At 36.5% G+C, this 19,496-nt stretch overlaps 1 protein-coding gene across 2 annotated transcripts in view; it reads left to right on the top strand.

Annotated features, from left to right (window-relative positions):
• LOC144299352 (uncharacterized) overlaps positions 1-19,264 on the top strand; it is a 145,737-nt gene extending 126,473 nt beyond the window's left edge. For both annotated transcript variants that reach the window (XR_013366092.1, XR_013366098.1), the window contains one exon: positions 19,169-19,264. The gene's annotated coding sequence lies outside the window, so the exon portion shown is untranslated. The remainder of the gene's footprint in view (positions 1-19,168) is intronic.
• The last annotated feature ends 232 nt before the right edge of the window (positions 19,265-19,496 follow it).

Here is a 19,496-nt window from a genome sequence, read left to right as displayed (position 1 = left end):
ATCTCATGACCACTTCCTTACTTCAGCTGAGCCAGACCCATTGGGAAAGATTGAAAATAAAATTATTTGAGGCATGAGAATATAGGGACCATAATACTTAATAAAGACTCCATTATGTGACTGGAGATACATCAATATTGAAACTAAATACAAGAAATGGTAATATTCCAAAACAAGAAGACTAAGATAAGCTAAATTGAGGCAGGAGGGAAGGAAGCTTGGGAGATGAATTGACCAAAGTAAAGTCATTTTGGTTTTAGGCTGGCTTTGAACCTAAAAGTCAACAGGTCAAAAAGGGTCTCAAGATCTGACTCATGGAAGACTACCAGACCCCGATCCCTCCAGCAGTAGAAGCCACAAAAGCTGGACCTTCTTAAAATTACTCCATCTAGATGATTCCATAACTCTAAGACCATGGAAAAATGAACTGCCCAATAAGTCATAAACCCAAAGTGAAAGAGTAGGCTTCTCCCTATATGGTTTGCTAATTTAAATATTTAGCAATATATTGCAATAATATAAATTATTTAAATTATTTAAACATTTAGCAATAAATATTAAATTAATATATAATTTAAATATATATATATATTTTTTAAATTTTGAAACACTTCATTGGAGACAGACGGGGTTGTGAAATTGCTCTTTCTCATTTCTCTCCTTAATGAGTTTGTCTCTTTCTCTCCACATCTTGCTCTTGAATTCTTCCTTGTGCAAAGATCCCTCTTGGTGAGGGGCCTGTGGCTCTCCCTCTCAGGCCTCAGCCCATCCAACATCAAAACTATTCTAGACACAGAAGCCGCTCAACTCTTTAAAGGCTCAGAAACATTTCTAAACCAAATTGGCTATGCAAACAGGTTTTACCTCAAAGTCATCTTTTCTTCCTCCATGCATATCTCTTTACAAAGTTCATGTGTGTAAATCCCAAGCTGGTGGAAGTACAAAATTAATACACTTGAGCTGAATTAGAAATCAATTACCTTTGCTAATTCTCCCGAATCGCAGGTCTCGTAAACCGAGCCTAACAGCAATCGGCACTTGATTAAGGGACAATTCAGTTAAAATCTATTACAGTTGCTGCAAGTCTGCGTAACAACATCTCACGTTGGAAATCATGGATGAAGAAAACAGGCGAGATACAAAGAACAAAAGAAGCATATGCATGAAGAGAGCTGGGGACATTTTTTGCTCTGCTTAAATAACTCAAGTTCCACACTGGCAAAAGCTGTCTTGTCCACTGTTGAGTCCATACCACCTACATCTCCTTTCCCTGTGGGTGCCCCAGACACACGAGCCCATTATCTGATTTGCCAAAGTCAGCACAAATAGCACTCATTCAGAATTACCGAAGTCATGCACTGGAACACATTCCATATTTAGATTTTTAAAGATTGTACATAGAGTAAGACCATTTACAAAGTGCCAAAAAAAAAACCTTTAAAAATAAATGCTTTGAACATGGTTTAAACAGTTGTAGTGTTCAAAGCATTTATTTTTTTTCTCTAAACAAAGACAAGATACATATGGTCGTGTAATTACTATCTACTAGTGATGTTGATTAATCATGAGCAAGTGAGCTTATTATGTAGTTAGTATTTCCACTATTTACATTAGTAAATATGTTACTTTAATAGTCCAGGAATTACTAGTTACTTTACCAGGTTTAGAATGAAAAGTGTCCAAGTAAGCACTATATATATTTTTTAATTGTAAATTAATTTTCAATGTCCAAGAAGGTGGATTTATGTTAGGCATGCCGTAGTTATTCATTCATTCAACAAATACTTACTGAAGAGATACCCTGTGTTAGGTCCAGAATGAATATATAAACATAATTTTAAAAGTATTTGTCGAGTAACATATTTGACAATAACTGGAGCGTTACCATTTAAAGTTTTGCAGTGCTTATCAATCTTTCATTTTTTTCCGTACACAACTCCAGCTGTGGTTAGTTCTGACAAAGTGCCATGTCACAGATCCAGTTGAGACGTGGGGACAGGTTCTCTCAACTGTCCTTATCTAGAGGCTTTTAGTGAGGATGGAAGGGAACGTGGGGTTTGAGTTTAAGCTGATGAAGCCGTGGGAAAGTTCTTTTGACAGTAACCAAAACTGAGTCCAACCTGATTTTACAGAAGACAACTGTTCTTCAGTTAATAATGCTGCATTGATATTAGTTCATTATTTGTCACACAAATAGAACATACAACAGAAGATGACAGTAACAGAGGGAACGGGCACAAAGCATAGGAGAACGGTTTGTATGATTTGTTCTATTTTTCTGTAAAGTCTAGAACTGTTCTAAAAAATAGTTTATTAAAAAATATATATATAGGACTTTTCCCCAACAGTCTATTTGAAGTGTCTGGCTCCTAGGTGAGAGATGGAGTCTTGTATGTTTTCCAACTTTGACCTTTGTTTTGCCTATTTTTAAAATTTTAATGTAAATTGTTGGATGAACTTATTAATTCATGCAAAAATATTCCTAGAATTTACACTGGCATTGTCGTGAATAAATAGATCGATTGGGGGAGAATTAATATATTAATAATATTAAGCCATCCCATACATAAATATTTTATATCCCCCTGATAATTTAGGGCTTTTATAAGGACACTTATTCTGAATATATGCTAAAATTTCTCTCAGGAATGCTTTGTTTTTCTACACTGAAGTCTTGCTGCTCTTTCTTTATTTTATTTATTTATTTATTTATTTATTTATTTATTTATTTATTGCTGCTCTTTCTTTAGATTCATTCCTAAGCCTTTGATTCTCTACACTGCTATTGTAAAATTTTTAAATTTCATTTTGTGACTATTTGTTGCTGGTAACAGAATTACAGTGTTATTTCTATTGACCTTGCACCCCACAAACCTATAAAATTTCCTTATTGATGTTAACAGTTCTTCTGTAGAATATATAATTTTCCTACATATATATTTCTTTTCACTTGTCACATTTCTTATGACGTCCCTATTAATCTTTATTATTTCATTTTTTTTTCCTTATGCTGCTGTCTAGGATAGCCAGTAAAATGTTAGAGACTGAAATTGTGCTCACCCTAATTTTATCCTTTTTCCAGGAGGGAAATATTTTTCAGTTCTTTAATTTATTATGATAGTTGCTGTAATTATGTTATTAATATCCTTCATTAGGTAAAGATTCCATTTATTCATAGTTTAATGTGTTTATTGTAAATAGATAAAAAATTATTGAAATTCAGTTCCTACTTCTGTTGAAATAATCATGATTTTCTATTCTATTCTATTTGATTGGTTTTTACATTGTATATTCTTATACCTGTACATATTAATATACCAACTTAGAATTCCTATAATAAATTTATCTTGTTTTTGTTCAGGATATTTATATTTATTTTCTTTGGAGGGATTGACTTGCAATCTTCCTCTCCTCCATATCCTTGTTAGGCTTTATTACTGAGATTATGCCAACTTTCTATGACAAAATAGAGATTCTTACATTTTCCTTCTGTTCTCTTTAAGCCTTATTTAATTTTTCCCCTAGCTTGTGGAGAAGTAATCATTTATTTTCACTTTTTTTTGGTCAAATACACATATTAATACTATAACATTCTCTCTAAAGGAAACAGTAGCTGTATTGCACAGATTTTATTACATATTTTAATTTCAATATAAACAACTTCCTGAATGTCATTCTCTTTCTTCTGGGTAATTTAGTAATATGTAGCTGATTTCTAAACAGATGTGATCATTTTAATTATTTTTTAAAATTGTTTCTTAGCATAATTTCATTATGATCAGAAAACATAATTTCTATTATTTCTTAGTTTAATATCTTGCAAGACTTGCTTTCAGAGAACACACGAGGCCAACCGTTACATATGCAGTGAAAATAATGTTTATTATGGTGATTTAGGGGAATATTTTCAATATACATTATTAGATCAAGCGGTAATTGTGTTATTCAAACCTTCTATACTGTTGCTAATATTTATTTCATCTTTCTATGAATCACAAAAAGCTGCACTACAATTTTCTAACCTAATTGAGGATTTGACTTTTTTCTTTTCTATTTGTCAATTTTTCCATACTGTTTTGAGATAATATACATTGTAGGGAAGGAAAAATTTATCCTCTACTCTTTAAGTCCTTTCAGGTGGACTAAGAATTAAGTTTATATGAGACAAATTAACAGGAGAAAAAAAATTATTACCTGGGCACAGAGGCTCAATAATGAAACTGATACCTGAAGAAATAATTAAGGCAGGAAGTTTTTACACATTTTAGACAAAGACAATAAATTTGTGAGGAATTGACAGCATAAAGAAAACAGCTACTTGGAAGCTTTAAATAGAGAGGAATTCTATTTAGACTTCTGTTTAGACTGAAATAGCAGATCAGAAAAAAAGTTAAAAGGTTGCTTCTGTAGCTTTCTCAGCTGTAATGTCTTTGTCTCTGGTGTTATGGTGCTTTTGCTTTCTTTGCAGGGAAGGCATTTTTCATGTAAGAGATTTAATTCCTGTTTTAGGGAATTAAGGAGAATGGGAGTATCCTTACATGGACTATTTCTTTTTTTTTTCTTAACTTATTAATGCATTTTTTAATTCAAGCATAATTAACATATAGTGTTGTGTTAGTTTCAGGTGTACAATAGAGTGATTCAACAATTCTATACATTACTCAGCTCTCGTCATGTTAAGTGTACTCCAAATCCCTTTATCTGTTTCTCCTATCCCCCCACTACTGCCCCTCTGGCAACCACCAGTTTGTTCTCTGTAGTTAAGAGTCTGTTTTGAGGGGGCACCTGGGGGGCTCAGTCAGTTAAGCGTCCAAATCTTGATTCCAGCTTGGGTCATAATCTCAAGGTTGTAGGATCAAGTCCCATGTCAGGCTCCATCTGTGGAACTTAAGATTCTCTCTCCCTCTCCCTCTGCCCCTCCCCATGCTAGTGTTCTTACTCTAGCTCTCTCAAAAAACGAACCCAGAAAAACAAAGCAAAACAAAAGACCTCTGCTTTTTCTTTGTTTGCTTTGTTTCTTAAATTCCACATAGGAGTGAAACCATGTGGTATTTGTCCTTCTCTGTCTGACTTTTTCCACTTGGCATCATACTCCTTAGCTCCATGCATGTTATTGCAAATGGCAAGACTTCATTCTTTTTCATGATTGAATAATATTCCATTGTATGTATGCAACAATTTCCTTATTCACTGATCTTTTGATGAATACTTGGTCTTCTATATCTCAGCTCTTGTAAATATTGCTACAATAAACATAAGGGCACATGATTCTTTTTGAATTAGTGTTTCCATATTCTTTGGGTAAATATCCAGTAGTGGAATTATTAGACCAAATGACAGCACTATTTTTAACTTTTTTGAAGAACCTCTATACTGTTTTCCAGAAAGGCTGCACTGGTTTGCATTCCCACCAACAGTGCATGAGGATTCCCTTTTCTCTGCATCCTCACCAACATCTGGTATTTCTTGCGTTGTTGATTTTAGCCATTCTGACCAGTGTAAGGTGATATCTAATTGTGGTTTTGATTTGCATTTCCCTGATGATGAGTGATGTTGAGCATCTCTTCTTGTGTCTGTTGACCGTCTGGATGGATATCTTCTTTGGAAAAATGTCTGTTCAAGTCCTCTGCCCATTTTTAATTGGATTATTTGTATTTTGAACATTGACTTGTATAAATTATTTATACATATATATCAATTCTCTCTATATATATACACAAATATATGTGTATATATATGTATATATATAATATATACTAACCCCTTATATGTGTTATATGTATTATATATATAATATATATAACATATCCAAACCCCTTATTGGCTATATCATTTGCAAATATCTTCTCCAATTCTCTATGTTGTCTTTTCGTTTTGTGGATTGTATTGTTGTAGTTTGTAGAAGCTTTTTATTTTGATGTAATCCCAATAGTTTAATTTTGCTTTTGTCCCCTTTGTCTCAGGACACATATCTAGAAAAACGTCTCTATGGCTGACGTCAAAGGGATTACTGCTTGTGCTTTCTTCTAGGCATTTTAGGATTTCAGGTCTTCCATTTAGGTCTTTAATTCACCTTGAGTTTATTTTTGTGTGTGGTGTAAACAAGTGGTCCATTTCTATTCTTTTTGCATATAGCAGTCCAGTTTTCCCAACACCATTTGTTGAAGAGAGTGTCTTTTCCCCATTGCATATTTTTGCCCCGTCTGTCACAGATTAATTGACCATAAAAGCATAGATTTATTTCTGGTCTCTCTATTCTGTTCTATTGATCTATGTGTCCAGGTGGAGAATGTTTGCACTGGTTCCAGCAGGCAACCGTGTATTTATGCTGGAGGGCAGGGGAGAGAAATGGTGCCCATCAGCTCTTTTCTTTTTAGAGAAGTCTTCCAAATATCCCTGGCCCTCTAGTGCACATTCTGAGATTAGCAAATAAATCTCCTTCTCGTACACTCCAGGCACTTTTCAAACTGCTGTTTCTCTGCTTATCTCTGTTGGGTTCTTATGCTGGCTCTTTAAGGGCAGAGACTCAGTTTCCTAGGACTCTCCAGCTCTTCCAAAGCTGAGCTCACTGATTCCTAAAGTTCCAGGTGTTAAGCCCCCACTGATTGTAAAAACTTGGGAAGTTAAGACCCACTGGTTTTCAAAGCCAAATGTTTTAGAGACTCATCTTCTCACTGCAGGTCCCCTGTGTGGGTACCTGGAGTGGGGTCTGCTACCCTCCTTCTCTGGGCCTGTGGCGTCCCTCCCATTTGGTTCCCAACAGCATCTATGTCTCTTCTACCCTTTTAATGTAGTCTCTTCTCTACGACTACCTGTGAGAAATATTTTCCTCCAATTCAGGTCATTTTCTGGAGTGGCTGAACTGATGTTGCTGTTCTCTAAAGGTGTCCATGGATCCTCCTACTCCACCATCTTCCTAGGCTAACAGTTTCCTAAGTAATTTTTATTTAAAATAATCCATGTGTCAGTGGCATGTTGGCATGTTTTGGAGCAGCTTGCCCTTGACCCCATAATATTATACATAAACATGTGCATGTTATACACACATACACATGTTTTTTCTCCCTGGTGGATAGTCTCTTTTAGTATTCTGAATATCTTCATTTATCTCTGTTATTTCTTGCCTTAAAGAGCTTTGAAACAGGTGTGAGCTGCATGCAAACATCTTTCTTCCTTCATTAAATAACCCAGTATCCTTTTATATCATTAAATGTGTCAGTGTGGAGAAAGCGACATCTTTCTTTACTTAGTAATGGTATAATATATCTTTCCCTATCCTTCTACTCTTACATTTTCTGTGTCCTAATATTTACATCTCTTTGAAGTCTTGTGTTGTTGTTTTTTTTTTTAAATCCATTATAACAATCTTTGTCTTTTACCAGACTGTTCAATTTACATTTGATGTAGTTACTAGTGTTTTTTTTTTTTGGTTTAAATCTTCTATTCTATATAATTTTCATGATTTCTTAATGTTTAAAGCATTTCTTCTTGGCTTACTATGATTTGTTATAAATTAATAACATCACTTATCAGAAAATTCAGTCTTTGAAACCATTTACCCTGCCTATATTCAAGCTGTTTTTCTATTTTGGTATAGTTAAATTCTCTATGTACTTAGAACTCACAGATGTTCCTGTTGTTTCTGAAGTCATTATTAATTAGATCAATCAATACTTTGCACTTGCTGCATCTCAATTTCCTCTGGGGTTATTTTCCTTTCTTTTGAGTAATACTCAAAAGAATTACATTGTATTTCATGTAATATGGGTCTACTTGTGTCCAATTTTCTCTATACTTAGAATAGATATGGAATTCCTGGTTGACATTTTCTTTTTCAGAAATTTGAATATTTGAATATATAATCAAGGTCTTTTAGCTATTATTCTTTCTGAGAGAAATCAGCTCTTAGTGTTTTGTTGTTTTTTTAAGGAAATATATATATATTTATAAATATAAATATTTATACATATAAATAGTTTATGTAAATACATAAATATATATTTGCTTTAGATCCAAGTATTTTTTATCGTGGATATTTATTAGTTCACTATGATATGCACCAATATACTTTTCTAAAAGATTTATCTTTGTTCATATTGCTTCTGAAATGTGTTTCATTTATTTTTGAATGGAGAATCATTTCTTAAAATACTGCTCCAGTTGTGCCTGATTTCTTGTGTCCTTTTGGGACTACAGTTTCATGTATCCGGGGCCAGCAAGGTTTTTCATCTGAAAAAGACCAAGCAACAGGTAATTTAAGCTATATAGGCCTTGTAAGTTTTCTATTACACATCCTTTTCTAATTCACTAAACATGTTAAAAAGCACTTTTACTTCAAGGGCTGTACAAACACAGCAGTGCACATGCTATATTTATTTCTGTTTTTTTTTCTTGTTTTGGAACAAGTCTTATGATTTTGATTACTTTTCTTAGTGTTTGAATGCCATCCATTGTTTATAAAAATGTAGAGATGATAAAATCTCTCAACAAAGTAGGTATACAAGAAATGTACTTCATAATAATAAAGGTGTATAAGACAAGCCCATATCTGACATCATCTCAGCAGTGAAAAACTGAGCTCTTTTCCTGTAAGATCAGGAACAAGACGAGGATCCCGGCTTTTGCCACCTTCATTCAACATAGTCCTGGGACTCCCAGCTACAGCAATTCAGAAGAAGCAAACGAATAAACAAAAACTTCAAAAGAAAGAAAATCATCCAAATTGGAAAGGAAGAAGTAAAACTGTCACTATTTGCAGGTGTCATCATATTATATCTGAAAACCTTAAAGACTCCACTGAATACTGCTAGAATCAAGAAACAAATTCAATAAAGTTGTAGTATAAAAAAGATACAAAAATCTGTTGTATTTCTATATACTAATAACTATTAGAAAGAGAAATAAAGAAAAACCATCCCATTTGTAGTTGTACCAAAAATAATAAAATATCAAGGAGTAAACTTAACCAAATAAGTGAAAGACTTGTGCTCTGGAAACTATACTGATAGAAATTGAAGATGACAGAAATATGTGGAAAGATATTCTGCGGGCTTGAATTGGAAGAGTTAATACTGTTAAAATTTTCATACTACCCCAAGCAATGTACTGATTTAATATAATGCCCATCAAGATTCCAATAATAATTTTCACAGAATTAGAACAAACAATACTAACATTTGTATGGAACCATAAAAGACGCTGAATAACCAAAGCTCCTGATCATAGTAGCTGTTAGTACCTCACCCAGACACCTCCACTTGGCTGTGCTGTGGGTGAATTATTTTAGAAAGGCCTAACACGGGGGTACCTGGGTGCTTTAGTTGGTGAAACATCTGCCTTCAGCTCAGGTCATGATCCCAGGGTCCTGGGATGGAGCCCTACACTGGGCTCCCTGCTCAGCAGAGAGCTGTTTCTCCCCCTGCCCCTTCCCCTGCTCGTGCTCTCTCTCTCTCTCTTTCTCAAATACATAAATGAAATCCTTAAAATAAAATTTAAAAAAAAGCCCTAATACAGAATTGACTTTGTGGAGATTAATCTTGAGAAGTGGAGTCCCTTAAAAGACTTGAAATATGGGGCAGCCCGGGTGGCTCAGCAGTTTGGCACCACCTTCAGCCCAGGGTGTGATCCTGGAGACCCAGATCGAGTCCCACGTCGGGCTCCCCGCGTGGAGCCTGCTTCTCCCTCTGCCTGTGTCTCTGCCACTCTCTCTGTGTGTCTCTTGTGAATGGCTAAATAAAATCTTAAAAAAAAAGAAATATGGGGAAGAATATAAAACAACATCTATATCAATATAATATTAACGGAAGAAAATAATTGGAATAATAGAAGCAAATAAGTATCCAAAGCTGTAAAGGATTCTGAATTTTCTGGAATATTGTCCATGTTGTATTCAACCTCTTTCATCCATATAACTTGTGAAGCTACACTCTGGCAAAATAACTCATTCAAGGGCATTATTTATCAGTTAAAAAAGTAAACTTGAAAAATTTGCAATTGCAATGAAGTCTCATTTGATTAAACTAGGTCTTCAGTCTCCTGAGACATGGCTGCACTTTGCTCACGCTCCGACAGGGTGGAGGCAAACCCGTACACCAAAATGAAAGCATTGATTGAGCTGATGTTCGTGGGAACAGCAAGATGGTGCCATTCTGGAGAACCTTACATGTTCTGCTAGCATCCTGTTAATGAGGTGGAACTCCAGCTGGGTATCTTTTTTATTCAGCCGTGACTAATTATCTTCCTCAATCATATGAAGATATTAAACGCAGATTCATTGCCAGTCATTCTAAAGTTCTAGTCTTGGCATTAAAATGCAAATAATGATACCCTCAGAGCCATGATACCCATTCCCAGTGAACGAGCACAAGGGCTAGTTGTACAAAAGGGAAGGTCCTGTGTGTCCTCCTGGACAGTTTCAGGCACAATACTTGTGTGTGTGCACATGTGTGCGTGTGTGTGTGTGTGTATAATTCTTGTAAAAAATCTAGGGAAGAAACAATTTTTTCCTGAACCATACATATGGTAATATCTTGACTTTCAAATTCTAATGCTGGCTCTTTTTAAAGGTCTACTGCTAACCCCTGTGAAAAGTAGTGCTTTTGCGTAGATTGTCTATTGTTACGTATAAAGAGAATTAGACCTATGTGTGCATATGTGCATGTGTGTGTGTGTGTGTTTGGGTGGGGCTTGGGGTTGGAGGCTTTCAGAAGGGCACTAACAAGACATGTACTTCTTATTTAAAGTCTTCTTTGAGGTATTTAGCGTCATTTCATCACTGCGTAACGATTCTGACAATGTCAAAGCCAATACAGAGTTATGTTTCACAAAAGCACACACTCCCCCCGGACTAGACTTGAGTGTTTCATTTGGCTCCAAGTAGCATAAGCACAGAAATATGTTGGTCTTTGAGATAAGTTATTCTATTTGCAGAATACTAATTCTTTGGATGTTATTTCTTTTTTAAAATTCATTTGTGGGGGCAGCCCTGGTGGCTCAGAGGTTTAGCATTGCATTCAGCCCAGGGTATGATCCTGGAGACCCGGGATCGAGCCCCACGTCAGGCTCCCTGCATGGAGCCTGCTTCTCCCTCTGCCTGTGTCTCTGCTTCTCTCTCTCTCTCTCTGTGTCTCTCATGAATAAATAAATAAAATCTTTAAAAATAAATAAATAAATACATTCATTTGTTATTGAGGCATGATTGACAATCCGACATCATGTTAGTTTCAGGCGTGCTGCATAATGACTCAATAATTGTATATGCTGCGGAATGCTCTCCACGGTAAGTCTGGTTAACACCCATCACTACACACAGTTACAGAATTTTGTTTTTCTTGGGGTGAGAACTTTTAAGATCTCCTCTCTTAGCAATTTTCAAATAGGCGGTACGATATTATTAACTATATCTGCCAGGCTGTCCATTACCTTCTCTAGATTTATTTTCTGCCAGGAGTTTTGTTCCTATGAGTCCTTTCATCATTTTGCTCACCCTCACCCCCATGTCTGGCAACACAAATCCGTTCTCTGGATCTGTGAGCTTGCTGTTTAGTTTGCATGTTTTGCTTTAAAATATTTTTTTGAGATTCTACATAAAATGCGATCATATGGTACTTGTCCGTCTCTGCCTTACTTCACTGGGCATAATCCCTCTAAATACATCCATGTTGCTGCAAAGGGCAAGATTTAATTCTTTTTGCGTTTGAATGATATTCCGTTGTGTTGTTCATCTGTTCATCTGCTGACGGACACTTAGGCTGTTTCCATATCTTGGCTATTGTAAATAATGCCGCAGTAATACAGGGGTCCATATAGCCTATCAAGTTAGTTTTTGTTTTCTTCATATAAATAGCCGGAAGTAGAATTGGATCATAGAGTAATTCCACTTTTAATTTTTTGAGGAACCTCTTACTATTTCCCACGGTCATTGTACCCATTTACATTCCCACCAAGAGTGCAAGAGGGTTTCCACTTTTCTACATCCTTGTCAACACTTTGTTATTTCTAGTATTTTTGATACTAGCCATTCTGACAGGTGTGAGGTGATATCTCATTGTGATTTTTTTTTTTTTATGATAGTCACACAGAGAGAGAGAGAGAGAGGCAGAGACATAGGCAGAGGGAGAAGCAGGCTCCATGCACCGGGAGCCTGACGTGGGATTCGATCCCGGGTCTCCAGGATCGCACCCTGGGCCAAAGGCAGGCGCCAACCCGCTGCGCCACCCGGGGATCCCCTCTCATTGTGATTTTGATTTGCATTTCCCTGATGATGAGTGATGTTGAGCATCTTTTCATGTATTTGTTGACCATCTGGATGTCTTTTTTGTAAAAATGTCTATTCATGTCTTCTGCCCATTTTATTTATTTTCAATTTATTTTTAATTTATTTATTTTTATTTAATGTTTTAAAAAAAGATTTTATTTATTTATTCATGAGAAACACACACACAGAGAGAAAAAGAGGCAGAGACAGAAGCAGAAGGAGAAACAGGCTTTCTGCAAGGAGCTGGATGCAGCGCTTGATCCCAGAACCCCGGGATCACAACCTGAGCCAAAGGCAGACACTTAACCACTGAGCCATCCAGATGTCCCTTTTCTGGCCATTTTTAATCCTATTGTTTTTTTTTTTTTTTTTTTTGCTATTGGATTGTATGAATTCTTTATATCTTTTGGTTATCAACCCCTAATCAGATATATGATTCGCAACTATTTTCTCTCATTCAACAGGTCTCTTTTGCTGTGCAGAAGCTTTTTGGTTTGATATAGTCTCATGTATTTTTGCCAGTGCATCCTTTGCTTGGGACATTATCTCTGAAAATGACAATTTCAATAGTTGAATAGGATGGCGTTTCAAAATTTGCTTTAATAACTTGTCTTATTGTACAAATTAATAAATAGTAGATTGATTTATAATAAAATAATTTTGAATAACAGACATTATCCAGTAAATACTAAGATTAGGCTCCTCACTACTGGAAATAATAGGAAGGGGTATACCAGCTTCTGAAATTTATTTTTCTTTAAGATTTATTTATTTGCTTATTTGATAGAGGGAGAGAGAGAGAGACAGACAGACAGAGAGAGAGACAGAGCATGCATAGAGAGAGAGGGAGAAGCAAGCTTCCTGCTGAGCAGCTGATGCAGGACCCAATCCCAGGAGCCCGGGATCATGACGTGAGCCGAAAGCAGACACTTTACTGTCTGCTGACAGTCTGTTTACTGACTGAGCCACACAGGAGCCCTAGCTTCTGAAATTTAAAATATTTTTAGATATGAAATAGTACATTTTTGTTGTTAGTTATGATCAAATACTCTCTTTCTCCTCATTTGAGCATGACTGTACCCAAACCAACCTGGGCTGTAAGCACGACGTGTGCTGATGTGGAGCCTCAGAGCTGCCCAGCACTACAGGCAATGTGCATGAGAAGACTCTGGAATGTCAGGTGCAGAATATTACATACCTGAGCACAGAAATATACCTGCCACCTCTTTTCCTTCTTCACATTACAAATTTCAGAGCTTTGGGATGGTTCAAATAAGATGAAAGATGAGGATAAAAAATTGATTTTTCCAAATGGAAAATAGCTTTTATACCTAATTACATAATGAAACTTGGTGCCTTTGAGAAAGAAAGCCTATGAGCTTTTAAGGAAGAAAATAAAAATCATATAAATTTATCTGGAGATGACTGTAACTGTTATTTTGAGGCTCATCCTTTCATTCGTTCTTTATGCGAATGACAGACGCATTTATAAATTTACTTAAGTAAGATCATATCAGGCATTCGAAAATAATTTCACTTTTAAAATACAACTATATTCTTTTTCACCATATTTTTCTTCTGCTTTATTCCCTACTCCTTCCCTCCTCATCCTGAGTCCAGCATCTTAAACAGGCTAGCAAGTGTTTCTTTTTTCAAGATTTATTTATTAATTTGAGAGAGAAAGATAGAGAGAACATATGCTGGTGGGTGAGGAACAGAGGGAGAGAGAGAGAGTCTCCCAAACAGACCCTCAGAGCCTGATGCAGTTCTCGACGCTGAGATCATGACTCAAGCTGAAACCAAGAGTCAAACCCTTCACCAACTGAGCCCTCCAGGCTCTCCCGCTAGTGAGCGTTTTTTAATGGCTTCTGCCTTGATCTCATAATATGACACACACAGAGACACACACAGTTTCTATTTACATTTGATGTTATTGTTTAGCAAAAGATGGGATTATACCCTATTTATTTGCTTCTTGCTTTTCTCACTTAATGGTACCTCTTGCAATACCCTCCAGACAAGCATTATAAATTCAACTTATGATTTTAGTATATGCCAAACTATGATCTACACATCTGAAATCTCTTCACATATTTCCTTGTCTCCAGCCCATTTGCCACTTGGCGCACATTTTACATCATTTTATCACACATATCTTCAGGTTCATTAATTTGTGTCTTGTAGTTTTATGTTTTCAGACTATATTAGAAAGAAACTTTTATTTTTCATTTGTAAAAGTATTCTCTGGTTCTTTTTCAAACATCATTATTTTCCCCCTAACGTCCTTCCTTTTTGATATTTTTAAAAAATTCTCTTTTTGTTTAGATATAAGTATTTTATGGTTCCATTCATGTTGCTTTTTGTTAAGTTCTCAGGAACACCAATTCTTTACTTGTTGCATCTTCTTTTTCTCACTTGTGGTGACTTGTTTCTCCATGTGTTTAATAATTTTCATTTATAAGTTAATTTTAAGCACAAATTATTTTTTCACCTGGTAAGATCCTCACAAGGAATATTGTTAAAGTTTCCCCACAGAAATTTTGAATTTGTTTGTTGTAGGTATGTCACTGTATGCCCATCACTTCTCCATACCAACCTAAAAGAAACTCCAACATCCATATTTTAAAAATACTATCTTAGATGCACCTGGGTCACTCGGTGGGTTAAGCATCAGACTATCTCAGCTCAGGTCTTGATCTCAGGGGGCTGAGTTCAAAGCCCCATGTTGGGTCCCATGCTAGGTGTGGAGCTTACTTAAAAATAAATAAAATAAAAATAAAAATAAAAATGCTATCTCAGTTTAAGATGTCTCTGTCCTTCCCAGGTAGGGTAAATGTGGACTTCACATCAATGGGAGATTAAATTTTCATTTTTCTTGGGGTAATTTTTAATCCGCCTCAGATCTACCATAAAAGTGTCCATCTTAGTTTAGATACCTCCAGAACCCTGACATAAGACCTTTTCAAGCACTTGGCTTGGGAGATGATGTCAGGAAAATCAGCAGGGTGTGTTAAGAGATGCAGGGAGGAGATGAAGGTCAATGAAGTCCATGTCACTAGCCAGTTTGGCTCTGGGAGCCACTGGAGCTCAGTCCTGTGGGAGCTGCAAGGGGACATGTGGGACTCACAGGCAGGTGAACGAGGAGGCAGGTGTGTTTGTCTCCCCTCTCCCCACTTAACATGGGCCGAGTCTCCTCTGGGACATTCCCAAGACTTGTAGCTGACCTCAGGCATGGCTCTGTGCTGGGGATGATGCTGTTGGGCAAATTGGAACAGGTGCCAGGTGATACGGGTCTCACGTGGACAGAGCAGCGCCAAGGAAAAACGGATAATTTAAGAATACCTGACAAACCATCTTTGTCGTCTTTCTGTGGGTTAGTGGTAGAATGATTTGTCTTCATTTCACTGGACTTGTAGCTGTTGGTGAGCCTGGTCTCCTATCCCCAGGTGGTTTCAAAACCTAACCTAATCTTTTAGCCAGTACAAGGTTCAAATCACCTTTCCTGGCTTCTGTAAGATCAGCTTGGGTTGCCGGGTTAGCTTTCAGCTCTCACCTCGCAATCTGACACTTGAAGACTTATTTGTTTCTTGTTCCTTAGGCCACAGATTTAAACGTACATATATGGAGAAACAATTTTGCTTTACTTAATAAAGGCAGGTGTTTGTAGTGAGTGTTTGGTACCAGCCTATTGCATCATTTTGCCAGACCTAGAAGTCCCTCATCCTTTCGAATATCTTGCCCTAGAAAGTGTATTTAATCATTCACATACTAACAGGCATTTACTTGTCTCTCCAGCCCACCCTTGCCCCTACCAACATAGCCTTGAATAACATGTCTTTGCGTGTAATTTTAATAACAATATTTTTCTCTTTGGGATAACATTCCTGGAATAGTATTTGCTTTGTTAAAGGTTATTTGCATTTTCAAATTTTGATAGACTATTACTTTACTGAATTTTAAAAAGGCTTTAAAAAAAATAAAAAATAAAAAAATAAAAAGGCTTTAATAATATGTATTAACCTTAGTGATACATGCTGAAGGAATTATTAACTCACCATATGGATATCAGTAGATACATATTGTATAGGTGTCCGTGTGTGTGTGTATCTGAGTACTGATACAAACATTTTAATTCCTCAGATCCTTGATGAAGGAGGTAATTTATATAATCCTTCCTTGGTACAGAAAAGAATTATAAAATTAATAAAATGAAAAAGAAAGTGCATGAATAGAACAATAAATCTGAAAAGTATGTCTAGCAGACTGGGAAAGTTGAGATTAAATGCACCATCATTTAGACTCAGAGAAGGAGAGATAAATCCTTCCAAATAAAACTAACTCTGCGCACATGGTCATTCAGGTGCTGGGCACGAATCGACAGGGAGCCCATAACCTGGGGTCACAGCTGCACAGAGACATGAGGACAGAAATTAAGACACGCTCATCGGAATGTGACAGATAATATTGCCTCTCAAAATGAGCAGCGTCAGAGTCATCTTGGGGGTGTTTGAGGTCACAGGCTTCAGGCACTGTGGACTTCATGGTCTCCCATCCTGGCTTATTCCTGTTCAAACTAGCTTCTCTTCCTGACACCTACCAAGTGACAAAGCTCTCCCAAGCTCTGTGTCACTGTGGTTCTGCATTTGCGATCTTTCTACAAGAACTGAGAACACGTTTTAGACCAAAATGACCACCTCTGTTGACTGTCTGATTTCTTTCCAATATAATACTGTTCCCTCTTGTTTTTAAATAGAAAACACGAGATCACATTCTGCTTGAATAAACTATAACAATCTCGGCGATAATTTAATTAGATATTATCAATTGAGATTTTTTATTTCAAGCAGAGACTGCATTGAGTTTTTTCGACTTGACAGTATTTATGGAGGAAACTTGGTTGAATATATAATGAATGTAAAGTTTTGTAGAGGGAATATTTATGACTAATGCAACAAATAATTTCCCTGTACTCCAAAGCCGTATTTTCTATGAATTATTGATGTATTAATAAAAAACTCCCTTTTGAATATTTTAAACAGGTATCAGAAACATTGATAAAAGAGTCTTTTTTTTTTCTTTCTATACATGCTTTAAAGTTGAAAATAGATCTTTAAAAAATGCAAACATTTGCCATATGGAAAGGAATTTCCATCAAGAATTCTAATTAAGAAAATTTTAGGTATCTGAGTTTGAGAAGTGAATTTTGGCTTGCATGAGAATGCTGCACTAATATCCAAAAAGAGTGCTTAGAAAATCAAAATTCCTTGTGAATGGGGATGCTTATAATGCTATCCAGTAAAGTTTAATTTCTCTGATTTTTTACATGGTTGGGGGGGGTCTGAGGGGAAGACTGCCATTGCTTTTTTACAAGTTGATAGGTGTTGCCCTCTGCAGGCTTCCCTCAGCCCAAGTCACACTTCAACCTTCCATATAGAAATTCCCAGAAAATATACAGCAGCAAACAAGCTCTTTACCACTATATTTTATAGCAATTATTTGATTATAATCCTGAGAGCATGTTTCATGGGTTGTCCTAGACTATAGCTGTGCACACGGTGTCTTCAGAAGTAGAGACTCTCCTCAGTGGTTCATTGTGCACAGTCCACCCAGTGTACCGGCAGGAGACACTCACACCCGTGGAAGCATGTGTGTTGACTCAGCTGTATGGGTGCTAATATCCAGGGGTGGGTAACAGCTCCTTTAATGTTTTTTTTTTTTTTAAGATTTTATTTATTTATTCATGAGAGACACAGAGAGAGAGAGAGAGAGAGAGAGAGAGGAAGAGACACAGGCAGAGGGAGAAGCAGGCTCCATACAAGGAGCCCTATGTGAGACTCGATCCCAGGGATCCAGGATCATGTCCTGGGCCAAAGGTGGTGCTAAACCGCTGAGCCACCCGGGCTGCCCCTCCTTTAATGTTTATCCAGTATAAACATTTGCTGTATACTCAGTGTTGTGCTAACCACGTTACTCATCTCAGCTCTTTAGCACCCACTACAATACTATTGCGTGTAAACAATTATTACCATCTTCTACCAATTTTATGGTTGAAAACTTGGGGCGTAGAGATTTAGTAATTTATTTGAGGCCTTATAGCTTCCAAGTGTTAATTCCAGAATCTGAATCTAGATTTCTGAGTCCTTGCCCAGAGTCTTAACCACCGTTTTTTTAAAATTAATTAATTAATTAATTAATTTATTTATTTATTTTTAAATTAATATATTATATTTATAATAATAATATATAATATATTATTAATAATATAATATAATATAAATAATATATTTAAATTAATTAAATTAATTAATTAATTTATTATTTGTGATAGTCATACAGAAGGAGAGAGAGAGACGCAGAGACATAGGCAGAGGGAGAAGCAGGCTCCATGCACCGGGAGCCCGATGTGGGATTCGATCCCAGGTCTCCAGGATCGCGCCCTGGGCCAAAGGCAGGCACCAAACCGCTGCGCCACCCAGGGATCCCTTAACCACCATTTAATGATAAAACTTCCCTTTGTCATCATCTTTAAGCTCCTCTTGCAACTCTAGGGTCAGGGGTTATAAAAATAAAGAAAATAAAGTTTAAGTCAGGCTTTAATACACATTAAGAAGGAATAGCACTGACTAAAGATTCTGACTGATTTAAATACAAAAGCCAAAGCTAAATTATGTTTGATCAATCCTTTATTATTTATTCCAACTATGTAAAAGGTATTGGTACACACAGTATATCAAATGAAACTAGATGTTACGGAGAAAAATAAAGAAAGGAAGGAAAATAGGAAGAGTTGAGATGTGATGCCTTTTAAAGGGAGTGGTCAAGGAAGCAAAGACCCAAAATAGATAGACACGTTGAGATCTGTATTCTTACCCATCTGATCCATCTAACCACTATTTATTAAATACATAACAGGTGCCTGCTTCCTGGGATACCACCATTGACACACAGCAATAGAATCTCTATGCTTGGAGAAGTCACCAAAATCCATCCAATAGTTATTAATAAATGCAAAATTACAACTCTGACAAGTGTGATGGCCATTCAACATTGTAGGGGAAACCTCGATTAGACTCTTTGTCCAAGGGGGAGTGGAGAGGGGCACATCTCTCGGGGGCAGGTGCCTGGGTGAAAATCTGAGGACAAATAGACCAGAGCTACATGAAGAGGGAGGAAGAGGGGTATCAGACTATCTTAGAGAGGACTGGAAGGTGCACAGGGCCTGTGGCTGGGGCTGCAAGGG

Source organism: Canis aureus, chromosome 27 (genome assembly GCF_053574225.1).
Source record: "Canis aureus isolate CA01 chromosome 27, VMU_Caureus_v.1.0, whole genome shotgun sequence".
Lineage (NCBI taxonomy): Eukaryota > Metazoa > Chordata > Mammalia > Carnivora > Canidae > Canis > Canis aureus.
The sequence above is the reverse complement of the archived record's forward strand: the minus strand, read 5'-3'. Positions and strand labels throughout refer to the sequence as shown.